The following is a 22,506-nucleotide window of genomic DNA, read 5'->3' as shown; positions in this document are numbered from 1 at the left end:
CTATGGGGCACAAGTCCAGCAGAAGCCAGTCATAGCTAAGGAATACTTAAAACCCATGGAATTGAATCTTTTTGCAATTTAAGTTCCTTGGACCGGAAGGACTTAAAAGTTGCAACTACTGTAGCTTTACTCTGAAGTGAGTCCAATTTATTTCAATGTAATTTACCCCTAAAGAAATATGCTTTGTCTGACGTACCTTTTCTCCTCCCTGCCCCCGCTTTCATCATGCACAGCCCAGAAACTTCCTGGCTACAATTCAGTTAAAGCTGAGGCCCCATTGAAACCAGCAGAACACGCCACGATTAACTTAAACTTCCAGGGCACTTAATCTCTATTAACTTTAGCTGGACAGGGTGGAGCTACCTTTTGCAAAATTAATCATTTCATTGCCAGACTCCAAAGGGACAAAAACAGTGAGGGGGCAGTTCTACAGCTGTTTCCTTATAATGCCTAGAAAAAGTATATTTTTCCTTCTATAATCCACCACCACCCCATGCAAATTTAGATACAGTATTGTCCCCTGTAATCCAGGTGGGAAGTAGGATAAATAGAAGACAGAGGGGGAAATCACACATTCCAGGGGAAATACAGTTTCCCATAATTCAGAAAGGTTCATTGCAAGGGAAAGATCAGTGAGCACAAGTATTTAGTCCAACCAGGGTGAGGGTTGTAGTTCAGTGGTACAGCATGTTCAGAGACCAGACATAAGCCCAACTGGGGGAAAAGTGTGAGAGGGATTGCATTAAGATAATCAGTGGGTAGGGAAGGGGTCAAGTTCATCCTGCCTGCCAAATCTGCATAACTATTAATCAACAAACACACACATTAAGGAAATAATGTGTTTGCTGAAGCAATGTGGCTGGTCTATATTTGTAAGCCTGCGCATGAAGAGGAACGAGAAGCCTCCATGTAACTTCTGAAATGTACTGATCACAAGCTCTAACGCTATGTGATATATTTCAGTAACAATATAATACATGTGTTAAAGAGCACAGGAGCCATATTAAAGATCTGGTGTGCCTCCAAATTAAAATTCAATTCCTTCTGGACTCCCAGTGGTATATCCTCCTCCTGAGCATTCAGCAAGCAAAAGCATTATCAACTGCTTCATACCAAAGCAATGAGGAAGTTTACAATGAGGTTTACAATCTCTGATAAACATGGGGAGGTAAACGCTCAGTAAGAGGAAGACGGGTGGGTTTTACTGCATTTTTAATTCCGTGTTTCAAATAAGGTGGCATTTTGCACCTTAAATACAGTACCTGTATGATGTGAGTGTTAAAATCGATGTGTCAGAGAGCACAAGTTTTCTATTACAAACTTTTCCTACTGAGATTCTCCAAGACCAAATCTGGGAAGATTTGCTTAGACCTGGCATGGAGAACCTGTCACCTGCCAGCTGTTGCTACATTACAACTTCCACCATCCCTGAGCATTGTCTGTGCTGGCTCAGACTCACAGGAGTCAGGTTCCACAGCATCTGGAGGACCACAGTTTTCCCCATCCCACTCTGAGACTCTACAAAGTTGGGCCCAGGATCCATGGCAAACTTCGTATCTGCAGTCTTCTTCTTTGGCGATCCCTCGTAGCTGAGTAAGGTTGTCTTCCATGAACACTGTCTTAACAGTGAGCCCGTAAGTTACTGTGGTAACACATCCTTCCACAGTGGAGACATAGGTTTCTGGGCAGAAGTTGATCATGGTGAGGGTTTGGCAAGTGTTCCTTCCTCTTAGCTAGTTTCTCCCTTTCGTGCTGAGTTTGAGCATCTTCGAAGCCCATGACACCTTTGGTAAAGGCTGTTCTCCAATTGGACCACTCGCAAGCCGGTGCTTCCCAGTTGTCAGTGTTTATACTACTTTTTTAAGATTTGGCTTGAGACAGTCTTAAAACCTCTTTAAATATGCAGTACTGGACTAGACGAACTGGCATTATGGGACAAGTGCACACACAATGTGACACACTACCGTAATTGGAATACAACCTATAGCCATGAATGGAAACCCATCAGAGGCTTGATAACCCTTTGCTTCATACCCAAGGTGGGCAGGGAGAGATACATAGCGGACAACAATGCACGGTTTCTGGAGCACATTTACATTTGTTCGATTCAGCTCAGTAGGAATGGACTGCTGGCAGCGGAGTCTATGAGTCCTATATTTATAGCTTCTTCATATAGTTCACACTTGGCACTGTTTCCTAAGCCTCACCAAGCAGATCACATGATAAAACCGTTCCTAGACCATTATCACTCAGGTAGGAGAATCACTGAAAGGTCCTTTATCTTATATTTTAAAAAAAAGATTTAGAAAAGTAGATGTCAACAGAAGGGTTTTGAAAGGCAGTGAAATTCCCCCATCACCACTAAAATGGTGGAACATTAAATCCTGCTTTCAAAAATTGTACAATACAGATTTTTAGATATGATAATGATGTGCCCTGGCACAAGACCTACCAGTTCTCTAATGCACCTCTACTTCATTTATTGGAGACAGGTACAATCCAATTCACTGGCAAGTTTATGTAAGTCAAATTGGATGAGTTTCTTTTAATGATATAATGTCTTAGTGACAAGCATTCATGCAGAAGGAGCACAGGTTGCTATTGTGTTTTCAAGATTTCATGTGGGAGTTCATCTCGAAGCATAATGATGCCAGATATTACCCCATATGATAGGGCATCCACGGTGTGGGTGAGGCAGTTCCTCATGTTGCAAAAAGCACAAGTAAATCATAGGACTGTCACAACCCTCAGAAACATTATAAAAGGACAAGAACACTACTTTCTGGTTGTACCTATTTAATGGGTACAGTCCCTATATTAATTGGTTTCTAGTACTGCAACTCAAATCTTTTATTGGAACCCACCTGCCAGTTACACCTGTTTGACTGGTGTAACACTACAAAAGGAACTACAGCAAAGTTCAAATCAGGACGGGGGGGGGGGGCAGGAGATGTGAAGCAATGTGGCAACTTTTTTACGACGCAGCAATTAAAATGCACAGGTTTACAAAACCAAAATGTCAAAATTGTGCTTTCTGTGTTGCACGGAAATGTACAGATTTAAAAGAGCCTTTTGTAAAATCATACATTTCAAAGGTTAATTTTGTGATAAATACCAATATTAGCAATGGGTGTGATTCAATTCATGTCACTGGCTCACTACTGTACTCTTGCATGGTTTACTTAGAAAATTTGTTTCCTTGATCTTTATTATATTTTTAGCCGCCATATGTCAATGCCCAGGTGACATACAGTAAAAATAGTTATCGAAGCAATCCAGCGTCATCAGTACAAGTATTAATAAGTAAAATGGACTTCATCTCGTGCAATGGAACTTTAGCTTCCTTTCCTCTGCATTGCAGACCTCTGCACACCTCCAAAATCTACTATAGCCCCCAATCCTCAGGCGCAGGTTTTGAGCTGGAAGGAAAAAGGTGAAGTCCCACTGCAGAAGTCTGTTCTATTCCCCCAGAGTCTGCACTGGATACAACCCTAAATCTGTTTTATTTACTAATTGGTAAATACAGTATAATTGACTAAAAATACTAGTCTAGCAAATTGTTAAGCTATGGGGCTCTTTAAAAAATATTCCGTAAGTGAATACTTCTTTGCACAGTGAAGTTTATAATTTTTATGGGTCAATTCACACAAACCTGTCAGACGAGTTGGTGGCATTTTGAAAAATGCCCAGTTCCACGTCTCACTATGACAATTTGCTTCTATTGAGTGGCTGCTGACGCATGCACAAATCTAAAGCTCCCACCACGTTACCAGCAAATCACTGAAGTTTTGAATGCAAATGGATAATAACCAAGGCAAGCCTGGTATCCTATATATTTACTAGCTTGCACTGTGCAATCATTAATAGGTTCCTAAATGCCATGTAAAACTGTGTATGCAGCGGGAAAGACCCACACCCTTTGAGACATTTTCAGACTACATTTTAGCTGTTACTACCAAGTTGCCTCTTCTATCTTTATGAGGCAAGTTTGAATGCCCATAGCCCAAAAGTCCATCCTGGTGATTAAGTCAGCTGAATTTGGGTTTCATTGAAATCAATTGGAAAAATTATTCATGACCAAGTAAAACTAAATTGGAGCACTGATGGGTTGGATCCAGATTAAGAGCTTTCTAGGACTTGCATCAACTATTCTTCCATGTCTTGTGGGAGTACTATAAGAATTATGAGACCCTAATCCAGAGGTGGGGGACCTCTGGCCTCACCCACTTATATCAAAATGACCTGCTAGAACTTGGGGTGGGGTGGGGTAAGGATCTGGCCTGCCAACTACAAGAGGTTCCTCACCCCTGCATTAACAAGTGGTGTAATATGGGGGGACGACGAAGTGAGAACCAACCTTTCAGGTAGCTTTAGGAGGGGCACATTTGACTTACAGCCCAGTGCAACTATCCATAAACATGGCTTTCCCAGGCCCAGCACAAAACATTTTGCTTCCAGGGAAAGAGCAAAAAATGCCTCCCTTCGCCACAACAGTACCCAAGGCTGGTCTTCACACAATGAGGCAGAAAATGGCTCCCCACTTTCATGACAGTAAAAACACAATTTAATGATGCACAAAATCGGTTGACTAAGGTGGACATCTCACTCTTTCCAATGGTAGGGCGAGCCCTGCTTCTGCAAACCCCGCTTTGGGAAGTCCATTGTCCAAGTTTGCTTCAGAGTGCCATCAGTACAACTGATTTGAAGTGGGTAGCCCACATGTCTCAACTCCTTATGTTATTCAGAACTCTTATACTTTGATGGGCCTGAATCCCAACTTGTTTTGGAGCAATTAATATTACATTCAGCCCAATCTTCAGAAAATATTTTACCGTCAAATCATTTTTCAAAGTGTAGCGATACAATAATCTTGTAGACTGCAATGTACAGAATTAACAGGCCAGTTCTAAAAATGTGCATGGTTATCATGGAAGTGCTTAGGATGGGACATATCAGCAACACAATGTACCAAAACACAATGTTCTGCCAATACTGTATAATTACACTAGTGCCGGCAAAAAGGCAGATTTGATAGGTGCTATCCGGGTAAATAAGACAACAACCATTTATCAAGGAGACCAAGGATGTTTCTCTGAATTCTGAGAAGTTCAGCTTGCAAGAGTGTGTGTGTGTGTGTGTGTGTGTTATGATCTAATGTGTAATCTCTTACATGTCAAAATATTTTAATGCTCTTTAAAATGACAGACTGTGTCAATCCTATACTTATTGTGCTCAGAAGTACGGTAAGTTTCATTTAGGTCAGTGGGACTTAATTCTCAAGCAAGTGTGTATTGCAGGCTAAATCTAAGACACACACCATCCGATCAAGCTTGCTTTTACTTTACTGCTTTTAACTCAATGGCTATGTAAATCACACAAAGAGGCACCATGCACAGAAACGGGCTGTGAGAACCTTTCCACTGGTCCTACCCTTGAGGTCATGAGGCTCCTCAGGTCTATCCCAGACTTTCTATACATGAAGGAGGCAGAGATGTTCAGAGATGTTCCAAATATTTTCATACTTCCTGCCTTCATGGAACACTTTTCATATGGGCTAGTATTCAGAGAATACCCTGACTACCACAAAACTCATGCACATTTCAGAGGATTCTGGTCTAGGGACCAGAGTCCTATCAGTTGGGCACCAGGCCAATCTTCCCCAAACTGGTGCCCTTCGGCTCTCATCAGCTCCAGCCATCTGTCACAGATGATGGGATTTGTAACCAAAAACAACTGGAGGGCACCAGGTTTGGAAGGCTAGCCTAGGCCCACTTGGATCTCACTCTTATCCCATATAAATTGAGAATCTGTCCTAAAATAGGCTACACCCAAAACATTGCAGGAGGAATTGGAAAGTACAGTAGAAAGCAAAATTTCATTTGGGCAGCTTGTCTGCCACTACTGGTCCTCTTATTATGACACCTCTTTGAAAACCACAAACAGAACATCACTGATAGCCGCCACAAGTCACTGATGCAAAATACTAATGCACTGACACCCTCTGCTGCTTTTTGCCTCTAAATATATATATGAAAGTAGGAAACGAGAAATTTTCAGTAAGAAAGAACACTTAACTTTGTGAGAGTGAGTGATAGAACAGGATGTGTCTCGAACTCAGTAGAATAGAACAGAATGCCTGTCAGCTAAGTTAGAATAGAACAGGATGCCGTGTCAGCTAAATTAGAGTAAAAATAAGGAAGTATAGCCCATGCTTCCTAATAAGGTTAGCTTTAGAATAGAGAGTGTAGATTGGTTAATGTATTAGAAATGTGTCTTTCTCTGATAGATAGATTGTAAGCCAAGCCTCTAAGGAGGGGCGGCAGCAATAGGGATATAAACCTCAGCTTTTGTGTGGATCGGCGCTCTTCGCCACTCAGGTCGTGGAGCCCGCCTTTGCAAACGCGTTACAATAAAGAGGAAGTGGTAAGCCTTACTTCGGTGTCTCCTTGTCTGATTGCAAGTCCACGTAAGTGACTTCTCACAATTCTGGCGCCCAACGTGGGGCCCTCGACGGTCTGCGCGGCGGGGTACTGGAAGAGGGTCGGCCGGCACTCCGTCCTTTTCGGAGAGACCCACTGTCCGGACCCCGTGGCGACAGGTTCCGAGGGCTAAACGACGGAGAACCGATTTAAGGGTGTTAGAGAAAACAAGGAGAGAGAGGAAGAACGGTCAGGGACCGTTGCAGTCGGGGACTGCCTTGCCCTGCAGGGACGCCTGCCAGTTCACCAGCCACCGAGAAGGAGGCACTGGACTGAAGGGGGTGAGTATTGTGTGATTTCCTGAGAAGGGAAATATTTGGGGAGGAGAGTTGTATGTGTGAAGTCTCAGTGTGAAAGAGAGGCTCCAAACGGACGCGTGAGTGTGGACCGGAGGCCCGGGACTCCGGCGGGAGGATTAGCTTGCGGTTCCGTTCGCCCGCGAGGGAAACGGCCAGGCGATTCCGTGCGACTCTGAGAGTGCAAGAATTAAGAGACAATAATGGGAAAGGGCCAGAGTACTTGTAGGAGGGGTCCGGGAAATGAAGGAAAGAAACACTCTATAGATCCTGATAGTCCACTGGGACAAGTATTGTTACAATGGGACGAAAAGGAAATCAAGCCATACAGTCAGGGACTGTCCAAAGTGGCATTGATAAACCTTTGTCGGGTAATATGGCCAGAATATCCCATAGGGCCGGGAGGAGAATATAGGTGGAATTTTGATGGGGAGACCGATCCATATTGGATAAAACAGCTGAAATACTATTTGATTCGAAACAGGAAGGGTTAAGACGGGTCCAGGGCTCTGCAGAGTCCTGGTGGCTCAGCTCCAGGCTGGTAGCAGGGAAGCAGGGGAGGAGCTAGCTTCAGCAGGGGCTGGAAAGGAGGTAGACCGGCACCTCAGGAGCCTGGTTTGGGACCACGGAGGACCCATAGAGCAAGGAGGGAGAGGGGGCAGGGGAAGGGCTTGCAGAGAAAGAGGGGTTACTCTTTAGCAATGATGCCTGGTATATGCCCCAGGACTCCCTCAGAGGGAAGATTCTCAGGCAATATCATGACAACCCCACGGAGGGGCATGCAGTACATGTCTTCACGAGGCTCACACCCAGTAAGGCCAGTCTTGGGCGAAACCCCAGAGCCTTCCCAGAGCAGTGGGAGGGGGAGATTGGGGGACCACCTATTGAGGCATGGGGTGAGAGGAGGGAGACAGTACACCAACAACTGGATGGAGACGTGGCAAGGGGCAATGAGGCTTACAAGGAGGGGGCAGACCATCACAGGGGACTGGAGAAGGTCTTCCACGGAGGGGACAGGGTCTGGCTGTGGTCAGAAGGCCTTCCCATGGGAGGAAGGGGGAAGAAGCTGGCACCCAGAAGGCTGGGGCCCTTCAAGGTTCTGACACAGATCAACCCTGTCACCTTCAGGGGGGAAGTACCTACAGCGAGAAAGGTCCATCCCGTGGGTCACAGGTCTTTGCTCTCACACTTCAGGGAAAGCCCAAGGTTCAGAGGACGTGACACACATCCAACACAAGACGCTGACAGGAGGGAGGGGGAGGAAATCACACAAAAGACACTAGACAGAAGGGTGGAGGGAGAAGGCAGCCAAGAGGTTCCAGAAAGAAAGGAAGAAGAGGAGGTCTACAGTGCCACAGCAAGCCCGGGCTCCCGAACGAGGGGAGGGGTTAAAATGTCTGATGGCCAGGCAGGACACTCCTGCTTCCCAAAACGCGGAGGCACTTATGCACACCATGCAAGGGAACTGAACGCTCCTTTCTCCCACAGATCCGAACCACCACATGTCAGTAGCACAGGGGACACAGAGGGGGAGGGCAATCCCAGGTGGGGAGCTTGGGAGACGCAGACCCAAGGAGCCCTCCGGGAATCGGAAGCAATTGTCCAGAGGAAGGAGGAGGATGTAGAACGGTGGGAAGGGATAAAGAGAGTTCTAATAGAGGCACCAGTATTAGCTCTCCCAGACCTCCAAAAGCCATTCCATTTGTATGTCACGACGGCGGGCCAAACGGCGGTGGGAGTGCTTGCCCAGAAGAGAGGGGGGCGCTACCAACCGGTGGCCTATTTAAGCAGGACTCTGGAACCAGTAGTAAGAGGGTGGCCCTCATGCATACAAACAGTGGCAGCAGCAGCCGAATTAGTCCTAGAAAGCAGAAAATTGACTTTTGGGGGAGCCTTGATTATACACAGCCCTCACCAGATAGGGGCAGTCATGACAGGAGCCGCCCCGACCTGGATGACGGATAGACGTCTGGTACAATATGAGGGAATTTTGAGAACAGGCTCAGATATCACTATTGGGACAGACAGGAACTTAAATCCCGCGGAATTTCTCAGGGGAGAAAGGAAGGAATGGGAGCCAGATGAGCATGACTGCCTGAGAAATATAGAATTGATGGCAAAAGTAAGGGAAGATCTGAGTGAAGTGCCGTTGAAGGAGGGAGAAAGGTGGTTTGTGGATGGATCCAGTTACGTCAGGGAAGGCAGAAGAAGGTCAGGATATGCAGTGGTAAAGGAAGATGGGGAGGCTATAGAAAGCGGGGCGCTCCCCAACACTTGGTCAGCTCAGAAATGCGAAGTGATGGCATTGACTCGAGCCCTAGAATTAGCAAAAGGATTGGATGTGACCATATGGACGGATTCAAGGTACGCGTGGGGAGTGGTCCATACTTTTGGCAGGACATGGAGGGAGAGAGGTTTTATTAAGGCAGATGGGAAACAGATTGAGCATGTAGTCTTGTTGGAACGGTTGCTAGAATCTCTAATGGGACCACGGAAAGTAGGGATTGTGCATATTTTAGCTCATACCAGGGGACATAGCCCAGAGGAACAAGGAAATGCATGGGCTGACCTCCGAGCGCGAGAAGCAGCGGAGGGAGAGCCCAGAGATGAAATAGTTAGGCAATATCTTCTCCAGGTTCCTGTGGTAGATCCACAGGACCTGAAGAACTTAGTGTTCACTCAGAAGGAAAAAGAATATATGGAAAAGGAAGGGTGGGAAAAGAAAGGAGACGCTTGGGAGACACCAGAAAGGCAGACGGTTCTCCCTAAGTCGGCAATGTTAAATGTCCTAGAGAAAATACATGAGGGAAGCCATTTGGGCACTGAAGGAATGGTTAATCTGGTGAAACCCCTGTATTGGAGCAGGGACATGTGGCCCATGGCACACGCTATTGCATGGAAATGTCTGATATGCCAGAAAGTTAATAAAGCCCGAGCAAGAAAAACTGAGAGGGGCGGGCGGCCCTTGGCGGTGTGGCCATTCCAGAGAATACAAGTAGATTTTACTGAGTTACCAGAAAGAGGGGGGCAAAAGTATTTGTTGGTGTTCAAGGATCATCTTACAGGATGGGTTGAGGCCTTTCCCAGCCGCAGGGCTACGGCTCAAGTGGTTGGCAAAGCTATTCTGGAGCACATCCTTCCCCGCTATGGAATAACAGAAGCAATAGATTCAGATAGGGGGACCCATTTCACCCAATTGGCAATGCAAGAAGTGATGAAAGCGGTGGGAATCACGTGGAATTTTCATACCCCCTGGCATCCTGAGAGCAGCGGGAAGGTGGAACGGGCAAACGGGGAAATCAAGAAACATTTGACTAAGCTGTATCTAGAGAATGGGTTGCCCTGGACGAAGAATCTCCCCCTGGCTTTATTGAGAAGGAGGGTGGCACCTCGGAAGGATACTGGCTTGTCCCCGTTTGAAATGATGATGGGTCACCCCTATTTGGCTGCCTTGGGGAACCCTCAAATTGAATTCAGGGATCAGTTTACCAGGAAATATTTGCAGTCACTGTCCCAGTCTCTGTTATCTTTCCACAGACAAGGCATACTAGCACAGCGGCCCCCACTCTTGGAGCAACAGCACAGTTTCCAACCTGGGGATCTGGTCCTGATAAAGGCTTGGCGGACGGAGAAACTCAACCCGAGCTGGGAAGGCCCATACCAGGTCCTGCTCACAACTGAATCAGCAGTGCGGACCAGGGAACATGGGTGGACCCACTACCATCGGGTAAAAAGAGCTCCACCTGAAAGTTGGACGGCAACGACTAGTCCAGATGACCCGCTGAAGGTGACACTCTCTAAATCAGGAACCAGGATCCAGCAGGACACACCGAGACTGTAAAGCAAATGTGTTTGTTCTGTACTTGTGTGTGCTTTTTCGAATGCTGTTGCTGTGCACATTGTGAGGGGTGTGTGTTGTGTGTGCATTGTACAGAAAAGTGTAACATTGTTTTCATAGAAGACATCATCCTTCAACATTGTAAGATAGCATTAGGAGGAAAGGTCCAGTGTGAGCTGGCAGAGAGTCCAACAGTGCGGCAGGCATTGGAGTATCTGTCCCCCGAAAGGGCCCCATTCTTTCTGAGTAAGAGGGAATAGGATGTGGGAAGAACCCTGGAATCATTGGTATTGGTGGATGGGGGTGGTATGTACGGGATTGTTGACATGGATGATAACTTATTTTTGTTGGCATGAAAGGGATCGAATATGTGGAAGGAGAAGGGGCGTCCTAATACCACCAGGCATGTTGGCTTTGTTCTGTCTGCTCCTTCCGACCATCCCCGCTCAATCAGAACCCCAGTGCACTGAATGCATTCAAGCAACCCGAACAGGCAGTAAGGTCACACAGACCTTGATGTATTATAATGTGGCCCCAGAATGAGTTCAGCAATTAAGTCCTTGTGTCCATAACCAAACTCAGTACTATAGGTGTAAAGTAAAAGGGAATAAGACAGAGTGTTATGAGCCCCTGGCTGTGGGACCCATAACTTCCAGTATATATATATATATGGATACAAGGGCGGGACTGCCAATGAAGCCAGTGAGAGGAGTAACATGTTCAAAATAGCCCAGAATCGACAAGGATATATAGCGCATAACACAACGAGGGGAGAGGGCAAGGTTGTGGTTTGCTTTGATGCCTGTGCTGCCATAGATAAGGGCCAGGGACCTAACGGGAGAGCTGGAGTTTGGTGTGGGAATCATGGACGGGAACAGTCCTATCTGCAGGAACGGAAATATCTGTTCAAGCACATCCAGGGCAGCAATGTGGGGTGGTGGTGGTGGCTCCTATCATTATTGGTATACGGAGGGAGTCCACACACAGCCCACCTATAAGGGACCTGAGGGGATAAATTTGACTAGAGGAGCAGCATCCACCGATTGTTCGACGGGGAAGTGCAACCCTTTAATCCTTTTCTGCTTTTGTATGCCCTGCTTGCTACAATGCTTACAGTCAATGATGGAAAGAATGATGGATAGGGCAGTCCCCCCCGCATAATGATGATGTGAGTTCGAGTCAAGATACAAAAAAGAGGGGGGATTGTGAGAGTGAGTGATAGAACAGGATGTGTCTCGAACTCAGTAGAATAGAACAGAATGCCTGTCAGCTAAGTTAGAATAGAACAGGATGCCGTGTCAGCTAAATTAGAGTAAAAATAAGGAAGTATAGCCCATGCTTCCTAATAAGGTTAGCTTTAGAATAGAGAGTGTAGATTGGTTAATGTATTAGAAATGTGTCTTTCTCTGATAGATAGATTGTAAGCCAAGCCTCTAAGGAGGGGCGGCAGCAATAGGGATATAAACCTCAGCTTTTGTGTGGATCGGCGCTCTTCGCCACTCAGGTCGTGGAGCCCGCCTTTGCAAACGCGTTACAATAAAGAGGAAGTGGTAAGCCTTACTTCGGTGTCTCCTTGTCTGATTGCAAGTCCACGTAAGTGACTTCTCACAACTTTAATTAAAAACAGTGTGTTGTGGTTAAGAAAATGCAAATGCAGACAAGTGCATACTGAGCAGTATTACATAACACTTGCAAAATAAAAGTATGCCAAAAATATTTATGTCATAGTAGCAAATCTTAACACAGGCTGCTAAAACTCCACTAGGGTCAGTCCAGTTTATTATATTATTCTAAACACTGCAGATAGAACAAAACACTTTGGGCTCTACTTTTTAATGAAAATAAAGATACTGTAATGTGAAGTAAGCAACTCCTTACACTCATAACTCAGATTTTGGATTCCTGTCTGGTTATATATCATTGGTTCATCTACAACAGAGATGGAGATTTGTTTTCCTCCAGATGTTGATGAAGTACCAATCCCATCAGTCCCAACCAGCATAGCCAACAGTCAGGGATGATGCAAGTTGTGGTTAGGAAGCACCTGAAAGGCCACAGCTCTCCCACCCCAGATCTGCAAGTATGACGCAATGGATATTTCACAAGGAATAATGTCCACCTCCACTGGAAGCAAGATCCTACAGTTATTGCACTAGCACTTTATCAATAGTACAGTAAAATGATTTTACATTCACAACACCTGTACCAAATAAAGCCATTAAGGTGTCTTAACTGTGCAGCTGAATTACAAACTGCAGGTGCAAGGCACAACAGTTTTTAATAATCTTAAAAAAGATGGGCATGAACACATCTCCTTGCATCAGATGAAAAGTGTCCCTTGCATGCTTCCATCCACCATCCAGAAGAATATACCACCCAATGCACTGTTCAGAACCTTAAGTACAACCACATTTGCTCCAATCATTTGAATAGAGACAAACACCTACAGGATTTATATTAAGTATTATTGAAACTACAAAAGCCTTCTGTGGAATTATATAAATAGAAGGAGAAGGGCAGACAGGTACCTCAATTTCACCTCCTACTGTTCAAATCCAATATAGACTGCCACTGAGAGTCATCTACACCTACAGCCATCCCAAGAAACAATTCTTGCCATTCACAGACCTAGAGGAAAGAAGCTCCGTCCTTTCACAGACAGCCCCACCCCGCAACCAGAATTAAGTAAGCCTGCAACGTACAAGCATTTAACTTGTGGGCATTCAGCTTTACGCACATGGCCAAAACGATTTTAAAAATTGGAAAGGGAGTGGGATTCTGGGAAAAATGACTTTGGTAAATCACACCTGTCATTGAACCCAATGGCTTCTTTCAGCTATACGCGATTTTGGCTTCAGGTGCAATCCCTGGAATGTATCCCCCGCGTAAGTTGCGGGCTTACTCACCAGCACCAATTGATCCCCCAGCAGAGTCACAAACCCAGCGACTAACACCAGGTTTTGATACAAGAACAGACTCTGTTTCCATATTTCCTTGTGCAACACTGTCGTCAGTACCCCAGAACATCAGCCATATCATCAAGTGCTTGCTCACCGGCATCTCTTCTAATACAACGTATGCCATCCCATGACCACCTCTGAACAAGAAACTGAACAGACACAAATTGGATATTTTTAAAAAGGGAGAACTGAGAAACCAGAGTGGGGGGGGATATTTCACTCTCCCTGGACATTTAAGTAAGAGTTCGAGGTTGCTCTGTTTTGCTAAAAATTGTTTCAGAGCGAGTCTAGCAGCCAGAAGCTGCTGAGACGGAACATATATGTAGATCTGACACCATCAGGCTTGAACTGAACAGAGCGTATGCAAAGGACTGTTCCCACCTTATGGGCTCACTCATCTTGCTTTGTGGGTAGAGTAATGTTCTGTGCTGGAGGGAATGATGTGGATGTGTCTCATTGCCCAGTCCTGCCAGGACCTACCAACCTGTGTGGGCAGGAGAGCCCCAACAGTAAGAAAGAGCCCATGTGGTCACCATAATGGTGGGCAGGCAGAAGCTACTGCTGCCGCTGAAACCCCTCCCCCAATAAGGTGTTTTGGGACTGGGGTGGGGCCAGCCCTGCTGCCATCACATGACGGCAATGCGCCTGATCCTGGACTCTTTGCTGTACCAACATGGGAGCTGGTGTAGTGAAGAGGCATTTCCTGCCTGTCCTCCCTTCTGCTCTGGCCAACGCAACCGGCAGTTCTGCGGATGCAGTGGTGCCTGCCCCCCTCCACAAAGTCTTGCTGTTAAGGGGTGAAGATTGCTCCCGAATTCATTACCAGTTGGGAGTCAATAATGCAGACGGGATTTTTTTTTTACCCTTTTTAGTGGATCTGGTTTGCATTTAAGAATGCATAGTAACAGAGCAAACCTATTTCTTTGAAGTCTCACAGCCTTGCTCACCTCACAGAGTGTTTGTTGTAGGGGAGGAAGGAAAAGGAGATTGTTAGCCACTTTGAGACACCTTAAGGTAGTGATAAAGCGGGATATCAAATGCAAACTCTTCTTCTTCTTCCACTGCTGGGCCTTCTGGCCTTATTCCCTACCTCCAGTTATTGCAAATCAGTACTAATATAAACAAGAACCTAGCAAAAGGACAGTTGGTCCAGCCTGTCTGCTAACAAACTTATCTAGCAGAATAAAGACAATCATTATGTTCCCAGATACTTTTTATTTCTTCCTTTCTCCAAGCACAGAGGCCACCCACTGATCCAAGGAGAGCAGGAGAGAAAAGCAACCGGAGGACTCTCTAAATTACAAACAGGCCCAGGAGTCCAAAAAAAGCTGGTGACCTGTCTAGGAGTTCAGGGTAATGTACATGACTTCAACCATTTTATCCTCAGAACAACCCTTAGATAAGACTGAAAATAGGGACTGGCCAAAGGTGACTCAGCAAGCTTCACGACTAAGCAAGAATCTGAACCCAGATCTTCCCAATCTTAGTTTGTGACCTAAGTCACTGAGACCAGGATATCAGAAAGGACGGCTTTCTTGGGATATTGTTATATGTCCCATGGTCCTACAAATTTTTATTTTCCCACTTTCTGAATTTTCTGTAAAACTTACTAAGTTTTCTTTATTTTTATTTTTAAAGGACCACCCATATGAACTTGTGCAACCTTTAATACAGTATAATTGACAGAGACCCTTCTGGCTGTTTGTTTGTTTGTTTATATTTAGTAACCTACATTTCCTCAAAGCAATGCACATGTAAAAAGTGTTATATTGATCCTCCTGAACGTCTAATAAAGTCATTGAGTAAGGTGCAGGTCAGTGAAAGCCAGGAAATTGACATCATAATGGTAATTAAAATAAAATCATTAGTTAAGTACACAGCATTCTTAAAAGCAGGAAATTTACAACAGTAGGATGATAAATGTGCAACTCTACAACACTGTGAAAGCACAGGAAGAATCATACCTTTTCCAGGATACTTCAGAATACATGATACAAGTACACTGTTTCTGTTAAATAACAACTATCTTAGTTTTTGCCAATAGTCTGTCTGTAATTGCTGGATCCTCATCTTTTCTCCCTGCACAGGAAGTCTGAAGCCAGCATGTTTTAGTATTAAAGGTAAGCCCAATTAGCTAAATAATACCAAGTAATATGTTTAGGACTGAAGTCCTAACTTTAAAAAAAAAAAGAATTAAAAGCATCCATGTTCAGTATTGGTTGGCATTACAGTGTCATTGCTACCGGTAGCCTTCTCCCAAGGCTCTCTCTTGTGAATGCAATAGCTTCTGGGGCATCTGTTGTCTATTCCATTGTGAACAGGAAACGTTTCTTTATAAAGATTAAGGAGGAAACTGATGTTATAACTCAAAGTCAACACAGTGTGACCTGGCATATAAAAGAGAAAGAGAGAGGAGAAGAATATAAAATTGATCCTGTTAATGTGCTGCTCAGTCCTATAGGCTACTTGTTTACTCAGAAGTGTGAGAAGTCACGGAGCGTGGCTATTAACCAGACAAGGAGACACCGAAGTAAGCTCTGAAACTCCCTTTATTATAACGCGTTTGCAAAGGCGGGCTCCTCGACCGGAGTGGTGCGAAGAGCCCCGACCCACACCCAAGCTGAAGCTTATAACCCTATTGCTGCCGCCCCTCCTTAGAGGCTTGGCTTACAATCTATCTATCAGAGAAAGACACATTTCTAATACATTAACCAATCTACACTCTCTATTCTAAAGTTAACCTTATTAGGAAGCATGGGCTATACTTCCTTAGCTCTACTCTAACTTAGCTGACACGGCACCCTGGAACTTTCCACTGAGTTCGAGGCACATCCTGTTTCATCACTCACTCTCACAATCCCCCCTCTTTTTGTATCTTGACTCGAACTCACATAATAGGTCCTGGTAATCTCCTTCCTCCTCTTTTTCTAGACTTCCTTCTGGCGCACCTGTTGGGAGGGGCTTATAAGCCTGCATTAGCATCATTATGCGGGGGGGGGGGGACTGCCCTATCCATCATTCTTTCCATCATTGACTGTAAGCATCGTAGCAAGCAGGGCATACAAAGTGCTTCTATGACGGTAGGACTTTCAACTAATTCGCATTGGACCGCCCCTCCCAACGCTATTCTACAGTGTTGAAGGATTATGTCTTCTATGAAAATAATATTACATTCCTCTGAACAATGCACACATTGCACGCACCCCTCACAATGAGCACAGCAACAACATTCGAAAAAGCATTCACAGGTACAAAATAAGCACATTTAGGTTACAGTCCTGGGGTATCCTTCTGGGTCCTGGTCCCTGATTTAGTGAGTGTCACCTTCAGCGGGTTGTCAGGGCTGGCCGTCGCCGTCCAATTCTCGGACGGAACCTTTTTTACCCGGTGGTAATGGGTCCATCCATGTTCTCTGGTCCGGACTGCTGATTCGGTTGTGAGCAGGACCTGGTACGGACCTTCCCAGCTCGGGCTGAGCTTCTCCGTTCGCCAAGCCTTTATCAGGACCAGATCACCAGGTTGGAAACTGTGCTGTTGCTCCAAGAGTGGGGGCCGCTGTGCTAGTATGCCTTGTCTGTGGAAAGATAACAGAGACTGGGACAGTGACTGCAAATATTTCCTGGTAAACTGATCCCTGAATTCAATTTGAGGGTTCCCCAAGGCAGCCAAATAGGGGTGACCCATCATCATTTCAAACGGGGACAAGCCAGTATCCTTCCGAGGTGCCACCCTCATTCTTAGCAATGCCAGTGGAAGGTTCTTTGTCCAGGGCAACCCATTCTCCAGGTACAATTTGGTTAGGTGTTTTTTTATTTCTCCATTTGCTCGCTCCACTTTCCCACTGCTCTCTGGGTGCCAGGGGGTGTGGAAATTCCAGGTGATCCCTACAGACTTCATTACCTCCTGCATTGCCATTTGGGTGAAATGAGTTCCCCCAGCTGCCTCCTTGGCCCTTAAGTCCGCCCAGGTATTGCCTTGTTCCTCCGGACTTTTCCCCCCGGTGTGTGCAATGATATGTATGATGGCTATATTCCTTGGCCCACACAATGCATCAAGTAACCTCTCAAGCAATGCCACATGTTCTATTTGCTTCCCATCTGCCTTAATATATCCCCTTTCTTTCCAGGTTCGGCCAAAGGTGTGTACAACTCCCCAAGCATATCTGGAATCTGTCCATATAGTCACATCTAACCCTACTCCAAGTTCCAATGCTCGAGTCAGGGCCATCACCTCACACTTTTGTGCGGACCAGGTATTTGGTAAGGCCCCAGACTCAATTATTTCCCCATCCTCCTTTACCACCGCATATCCTGATTTCCTTTTTCCTTCCCTCACATAACTTGACCCATCCACAAACCACCTCTCTCCTCCTTTCAAGGGGGTTTCCCTCAGGTCTTCCCTCACTTTGGCCATCAATTGTATGTCTCTCAAACAATCATGTTCGTCTGGTTCCCATTCCTTCCTTTCTCCTCTCAGAAATTCTGCTGGGTTCAGATTCCGGTCTGTGCCCAGAGTGATGTCTGAGCCGGTCCGGAGAATCCCTTCATACTTTACCAGGCGACCCTCTGTCATCCATGTGGGCGCCGCCCCGGTCATTACTGAACTTATCTGATGTGGACTGTGTACTATTATGGCCCCTCCAAAGGTCAGTTTCCGGCTTTCCAGGACTAACTCCGCTGCTGCTGCTACTGTTTGTATGCATGAGGGCCACCCTCTTACTACTGGTTCCAGAGTCCTGCTTAAATAGGCCACCGGTTGGTAGCGCCCCCCTCTCTTCTGGGCAAGCACTCCCACCGCCGTTTGGCCCGCCGTCGTGACATACAAATGGAATGGCTTTTGGAGGTCTGGGAGAGCTAATACTGGTGCCTCTATTAGAACTCTCTTTATCCCTTCCCACCGTTCTACATCCTCCTCCTTCCTCTGGACAATTGCTTCCGATTCCCGGAGGGCTCCTTGGGTCTGCGTCTCCCAAGCTCCCCACCTGGGATTGCCCTCCCCCTCTGTGTCCCCTGTGCTACTGACATGTGGTGGTTCGGATCTGTGGGAGAAAGGAGCGTGCAGTTCCAGTGTGCGGCCCTCCCCTTGCATGGTGTGCATAAGTGCCTCCGCGTTTTGGGAAGCAGGAGTGTCCTGCCTGGCCATCAGACATTTTAACCCCCCCTCCCCCCTTCGGGAGCCCGGGCTTGCTGTGGCACTGTAGACCTCCTCTTCTTCCTTTCTTTCTGGAACCTCTTGGCTGCCTTCTCCCTCCACCCTTCTGTCTAGTGTCTTTTGTGTGATTTGTGTCACGTCCTCTGAACCTTGGGCTTTCCCTGAAGTGTGAGAGCAAAGACCTGTGACCCACGGGATGGACCTTTCTCGCTGTAGGTACTTCCCCCCCTGAAGGTGACAGGGTTGATCTGTGTCAGAACCCTGAAGGGCCCCAGCCTTCTGGGTGCCAGCTTCTTCCCCCTTCCTCCCATGGGAAGGCCTTCTGACCACAGCCAGACCCTGTCCCCTCCGTGGAAGACCTTCTCCAGTCCCCTGTGATGGTCTGCCCCCTCCTTGTAAGCCTCATTGCCCCTTGCCACGTCTCCATCCAGTTGTTGGTGTACTGTCTCCCTCCTCTCACCCCATGCCTCAATAGGTGGTCCCCCAATCTCCCCCTCCCCCTGCTCTGGGAAGGCTCTGGGGTTTCGCCCAAGACTGGCCTTACTGGGTGTGAGCCTCGTGAAGACATGTACTGCATGCCCCTCCGTCTGTCCCCTCTGCCCGGACTCGCCTCTCAGCCTCCTGCACTTCCACGCCACCATGCCTCTCAGCCTTAGAGCCAGCTTGTGCTGAGGGTCGCCCTACAAAGTGCTGGCCCGTCCCGAGTGTCCTCTCTGCTTGTCCAGCCTCCGCTCCTCCGGCTTGGCTGTGTTCAGAGCTGCTCGGTTCACTAAGCCTGGCTTCCCCTGCTTTCTGTATGGCAGTTACCATCATCTGACATTTCTGTTTCTGTTTTACCACATCCCTATTTACAAAGACCTGTTGCGCAGTTCTTACTAGTTCACTAACCGTGGCATCTTGCCAATTCATTTTTTTGCAATTTTTTCTGAATATCTGGCCACGCCTTGGTAACAAACTGCATTTTTAGTAAGTTATCAAAGGCTGGCGAATCTGGCCCCACTCCGGAGTATTTTGTCAGGTGTTCCCTGATCCTTTGTACAAAATCCCCAGGAGACTCCTCTTTCTGTTGGTTTACCTCAAATGCTTTAGTCAAATTGGTACTCTGTGGCACTGCTGTTTTGATTCCTTCCAGAATCATTTCCTTTAAATCCTTCATATGTTCTCTATCGGCTGCAACATTAGGATTCCAGGTGGGATCCTGTAACGGGAACTTCACGTCCGCAGCTACAACCTGTTGCCCCCCCCTGATGACGGGTTTCCCAATAATTCATGGCTGCCCGTCTGATCATAGCCCTCTCTTCTGGCGTGAAAAGGTGTCCTAGAATGTACATTAATTCTGTATAAGTATATAAATGGGGTCCCATCCACATCTGCAACAGACTTGCCACTTCCTGGCTATTCTCATGTAGCTTAGGCAAGGTCTGTTTAAGTTCCCTCAACTCCGATGGTTTGATGGGGCTGACTACATATACCATTACCGGGTTTCCTGCTGCATTTATTCCCCCCGGCAGCGGTATTCTCCTCCTGGCCCTATTGGATATTCTGGCCATATTACCCGACAAAGGTTTATCAATGCCACTTTGGACAGTCCCCGACTGTATGGCTTGATTTCCTTTTCATCCCTGACGTTCTTCTACACGTACTCTGTGCCTTCCCCATAGCAAAATGTCTCTCAGTCACTCACACAAACGCACGGAATCGCCTGGCCGTTTCCCTCGCGGGAGGACGGAACCGCAAGCTAATCCTCTCGCCGAGTCCCGGGCCCCGGTCCACACTCACGCGTTCGTATGGAACCTCTCTTTCGCCCTCAGAGACAAGACACGCTCACGCCTTTCCCAGGCTCCCTCAATACTCACCCCTTTCAGCTCAGTGCCACTTCCTTCGGCTAGTGAACTGGCAGGCGTCCCTGCAGGGCACAGCAGTCCCAGACTGCGAGGCTTCCCTGGCTTACTTAAATCGGTTCTCCGTCGTTCAGCCCTCGGAGTCTGTCACCACGGGGTCCGGATAACAGGTCCCTCCAAAAAAGAGCCGGAGTGGCGCCGGACCTTCTTCCAGCACCCCGCCGCGCAGACCGTCGAGGGCCCCACGTTGGGCGCCAAAATTGTGAGAAGTCACGGAGCGTGGCTATTAACCAGACAAGGAGACACCGAAGTAAGCTCTGAAACTCCCTTTATTATAACGCGTTTGCAAAGGCGGGCTCCTCGACCGGAGTGGTGCGAAGAGCCCCGACCCACACCCAAGCTGAAGCTTATAACCCTATTGCTGCCGCCCCTCCTTAGAGGCTTGGCTTACAATCTATCTATCAGAGAAAGACACATTTCTAATACATTAACCAATCTACACTCTCTATTCTAAAGTTAACCTTATTAGGAAGCATGGGCTATACTTCCTTATCTCTACTCTAACTTAGCTGACACGGCACCCTGGAACTTTCCACTGAGTTCGAGGCACATCCTGTTTCATCACTCACTCTCACAGAAGCAAGTCCTATTGAGCTTAATGTATGCTGCTGACCTGGAAGTCAGTCACTTAACTCCAAGTAGCTTGTGTAAACATGCGTAGGGTTTATCTTACAAGGGTTTGAGGGCACTGCCTTCACTAAAATTTAACTGTTTTATTTGTTAAACAAATTTATAGACCACTTCACACCATAAAAGCCATCAGGGTGGTGGGTGTACCCAGCTCGTAACCTAAACTTCTGCAGGCACTTGGAAATTTAACTTTCTTTGAGTTCAGCATCATGCATCTCCTAAGAAATATGAAAACGTTATTCTTAAGGAACAAAACCAAATCTGTATGAATCAGGTGTGCAGTTCTGCTCGGTTGCAAGACCAAAAACAAAAGCTTCGCCAGCCCCAGCGAGCAAACGGCTCTCTTCTTCTTTATCACAGCTGGCCTCTCACCAAAGCAAAGTCGGTGGGGCTCCTTTGGCACAGGGAAGCTCAGCAACAGGCTTTTTACAGGGAGAGATCCGGTTTTAAATGACCCCCCCCCCCTCCCGCCAGGAAATCAATGCAGGGCTTGCATATTTTGCGGATTTAAAATACTTGCAAAGATCCAGAATAAGCAAAAGGCAACAGTAGGGAACAAGGGGCAGTCTTTTCCCAGAAACTTTTTTTGTTTTGCCTCCCATCCCTAAAGCAGAAGAGAGAACTAGGGTGGGAAACTTTTCCTTTTCCTTGCCTCCTTTCGCCTTCTTCCTCCATTAAAAGGACAAGCCTGGGAGGGAGAAGAAGAGGGGGGGAACACAGCTTGAGGCTGGAATGCGGAGAGGCAGCCACAAACAACTCACCGGGTTTGCTCGGATCTGGAGACAAGAGGCGAAGCCCCAAGACGCCAGCCAGCGCAGCTGCGGAGTGACTCTGTCTTTCGTCTGGTGTTTTGATTCCGTCGACCACGTCAGTCTAGCAGGCAACACTGCAAGACCCGGATCTGCCGGCTCGCAGGCAAGGGGAGGGCTTCTTCTGCACCCTCCCCTTGTCTCCCACGGGGATCGCGGTGGGCGGCGCGCAAAAGGCACGGGCTGCACCCTCGGTGGCCGCCCTGGAGGAAAGCGCTTATCGCCGAATCGTGCGGCGGAAATCTAAGGCTGCAGTTGTACGCGCACCCTTCATTGACTTGTAGAGTCCGAAGGGACCACGGGGGGGGGTATCTAGTCCACACACACCCCGGCCATGTAGGAATCTCTTTGCCCGACGGGCTCGAACCCACAACCCTGAGATTAAGCGGCTCACGCTCTACTAACGGAGCTATGGCCACAATAGCATTTTTACCATATATAT

The 22,506-nt window shown here is 47.0% G+C and overlaps 1 protein-coding gene across 1 annotated transcript in view; it reads right to left on the bottom strand.

The window, feature by feature from the left end:
• SMIM14 (small integral membrane protein 14) overlaps window positions 1-22,178 on the bottom strand; it is a 37,632-nt gene extending 15,454 nt beyond the window's left edge. Inside the window, exon 1 of the mRNA XM_035113020.2 lies at window positions 22,017-22,178. The gene's annotated coding sequence lies outside the window, so the exon portion shown is untranslated. The remainder of the gene's footprint in view (window positions 1-22,016) is intronic.
• Window positions 22,179-22,506: the final 328 nt, after the last annotated feature.

The sequence above is a fragment of the Zootoca vivipara genome, chromosome 9, assembly GCF_963506605.1.
Source record: "Zootoca vivipara chromosome 9, rZooViv1.1, whole genome shotgun sequence".
Classification (NCBI taxonomy): Eukaryota; Metazoa; Chordata; class Lepidosauria; order Squamata; family Lacertidae; genus Zootoca; species Zootoca vivipara.
This window is presented reverse-complemented; position numbering and strand designations above follow the sequence as displayed.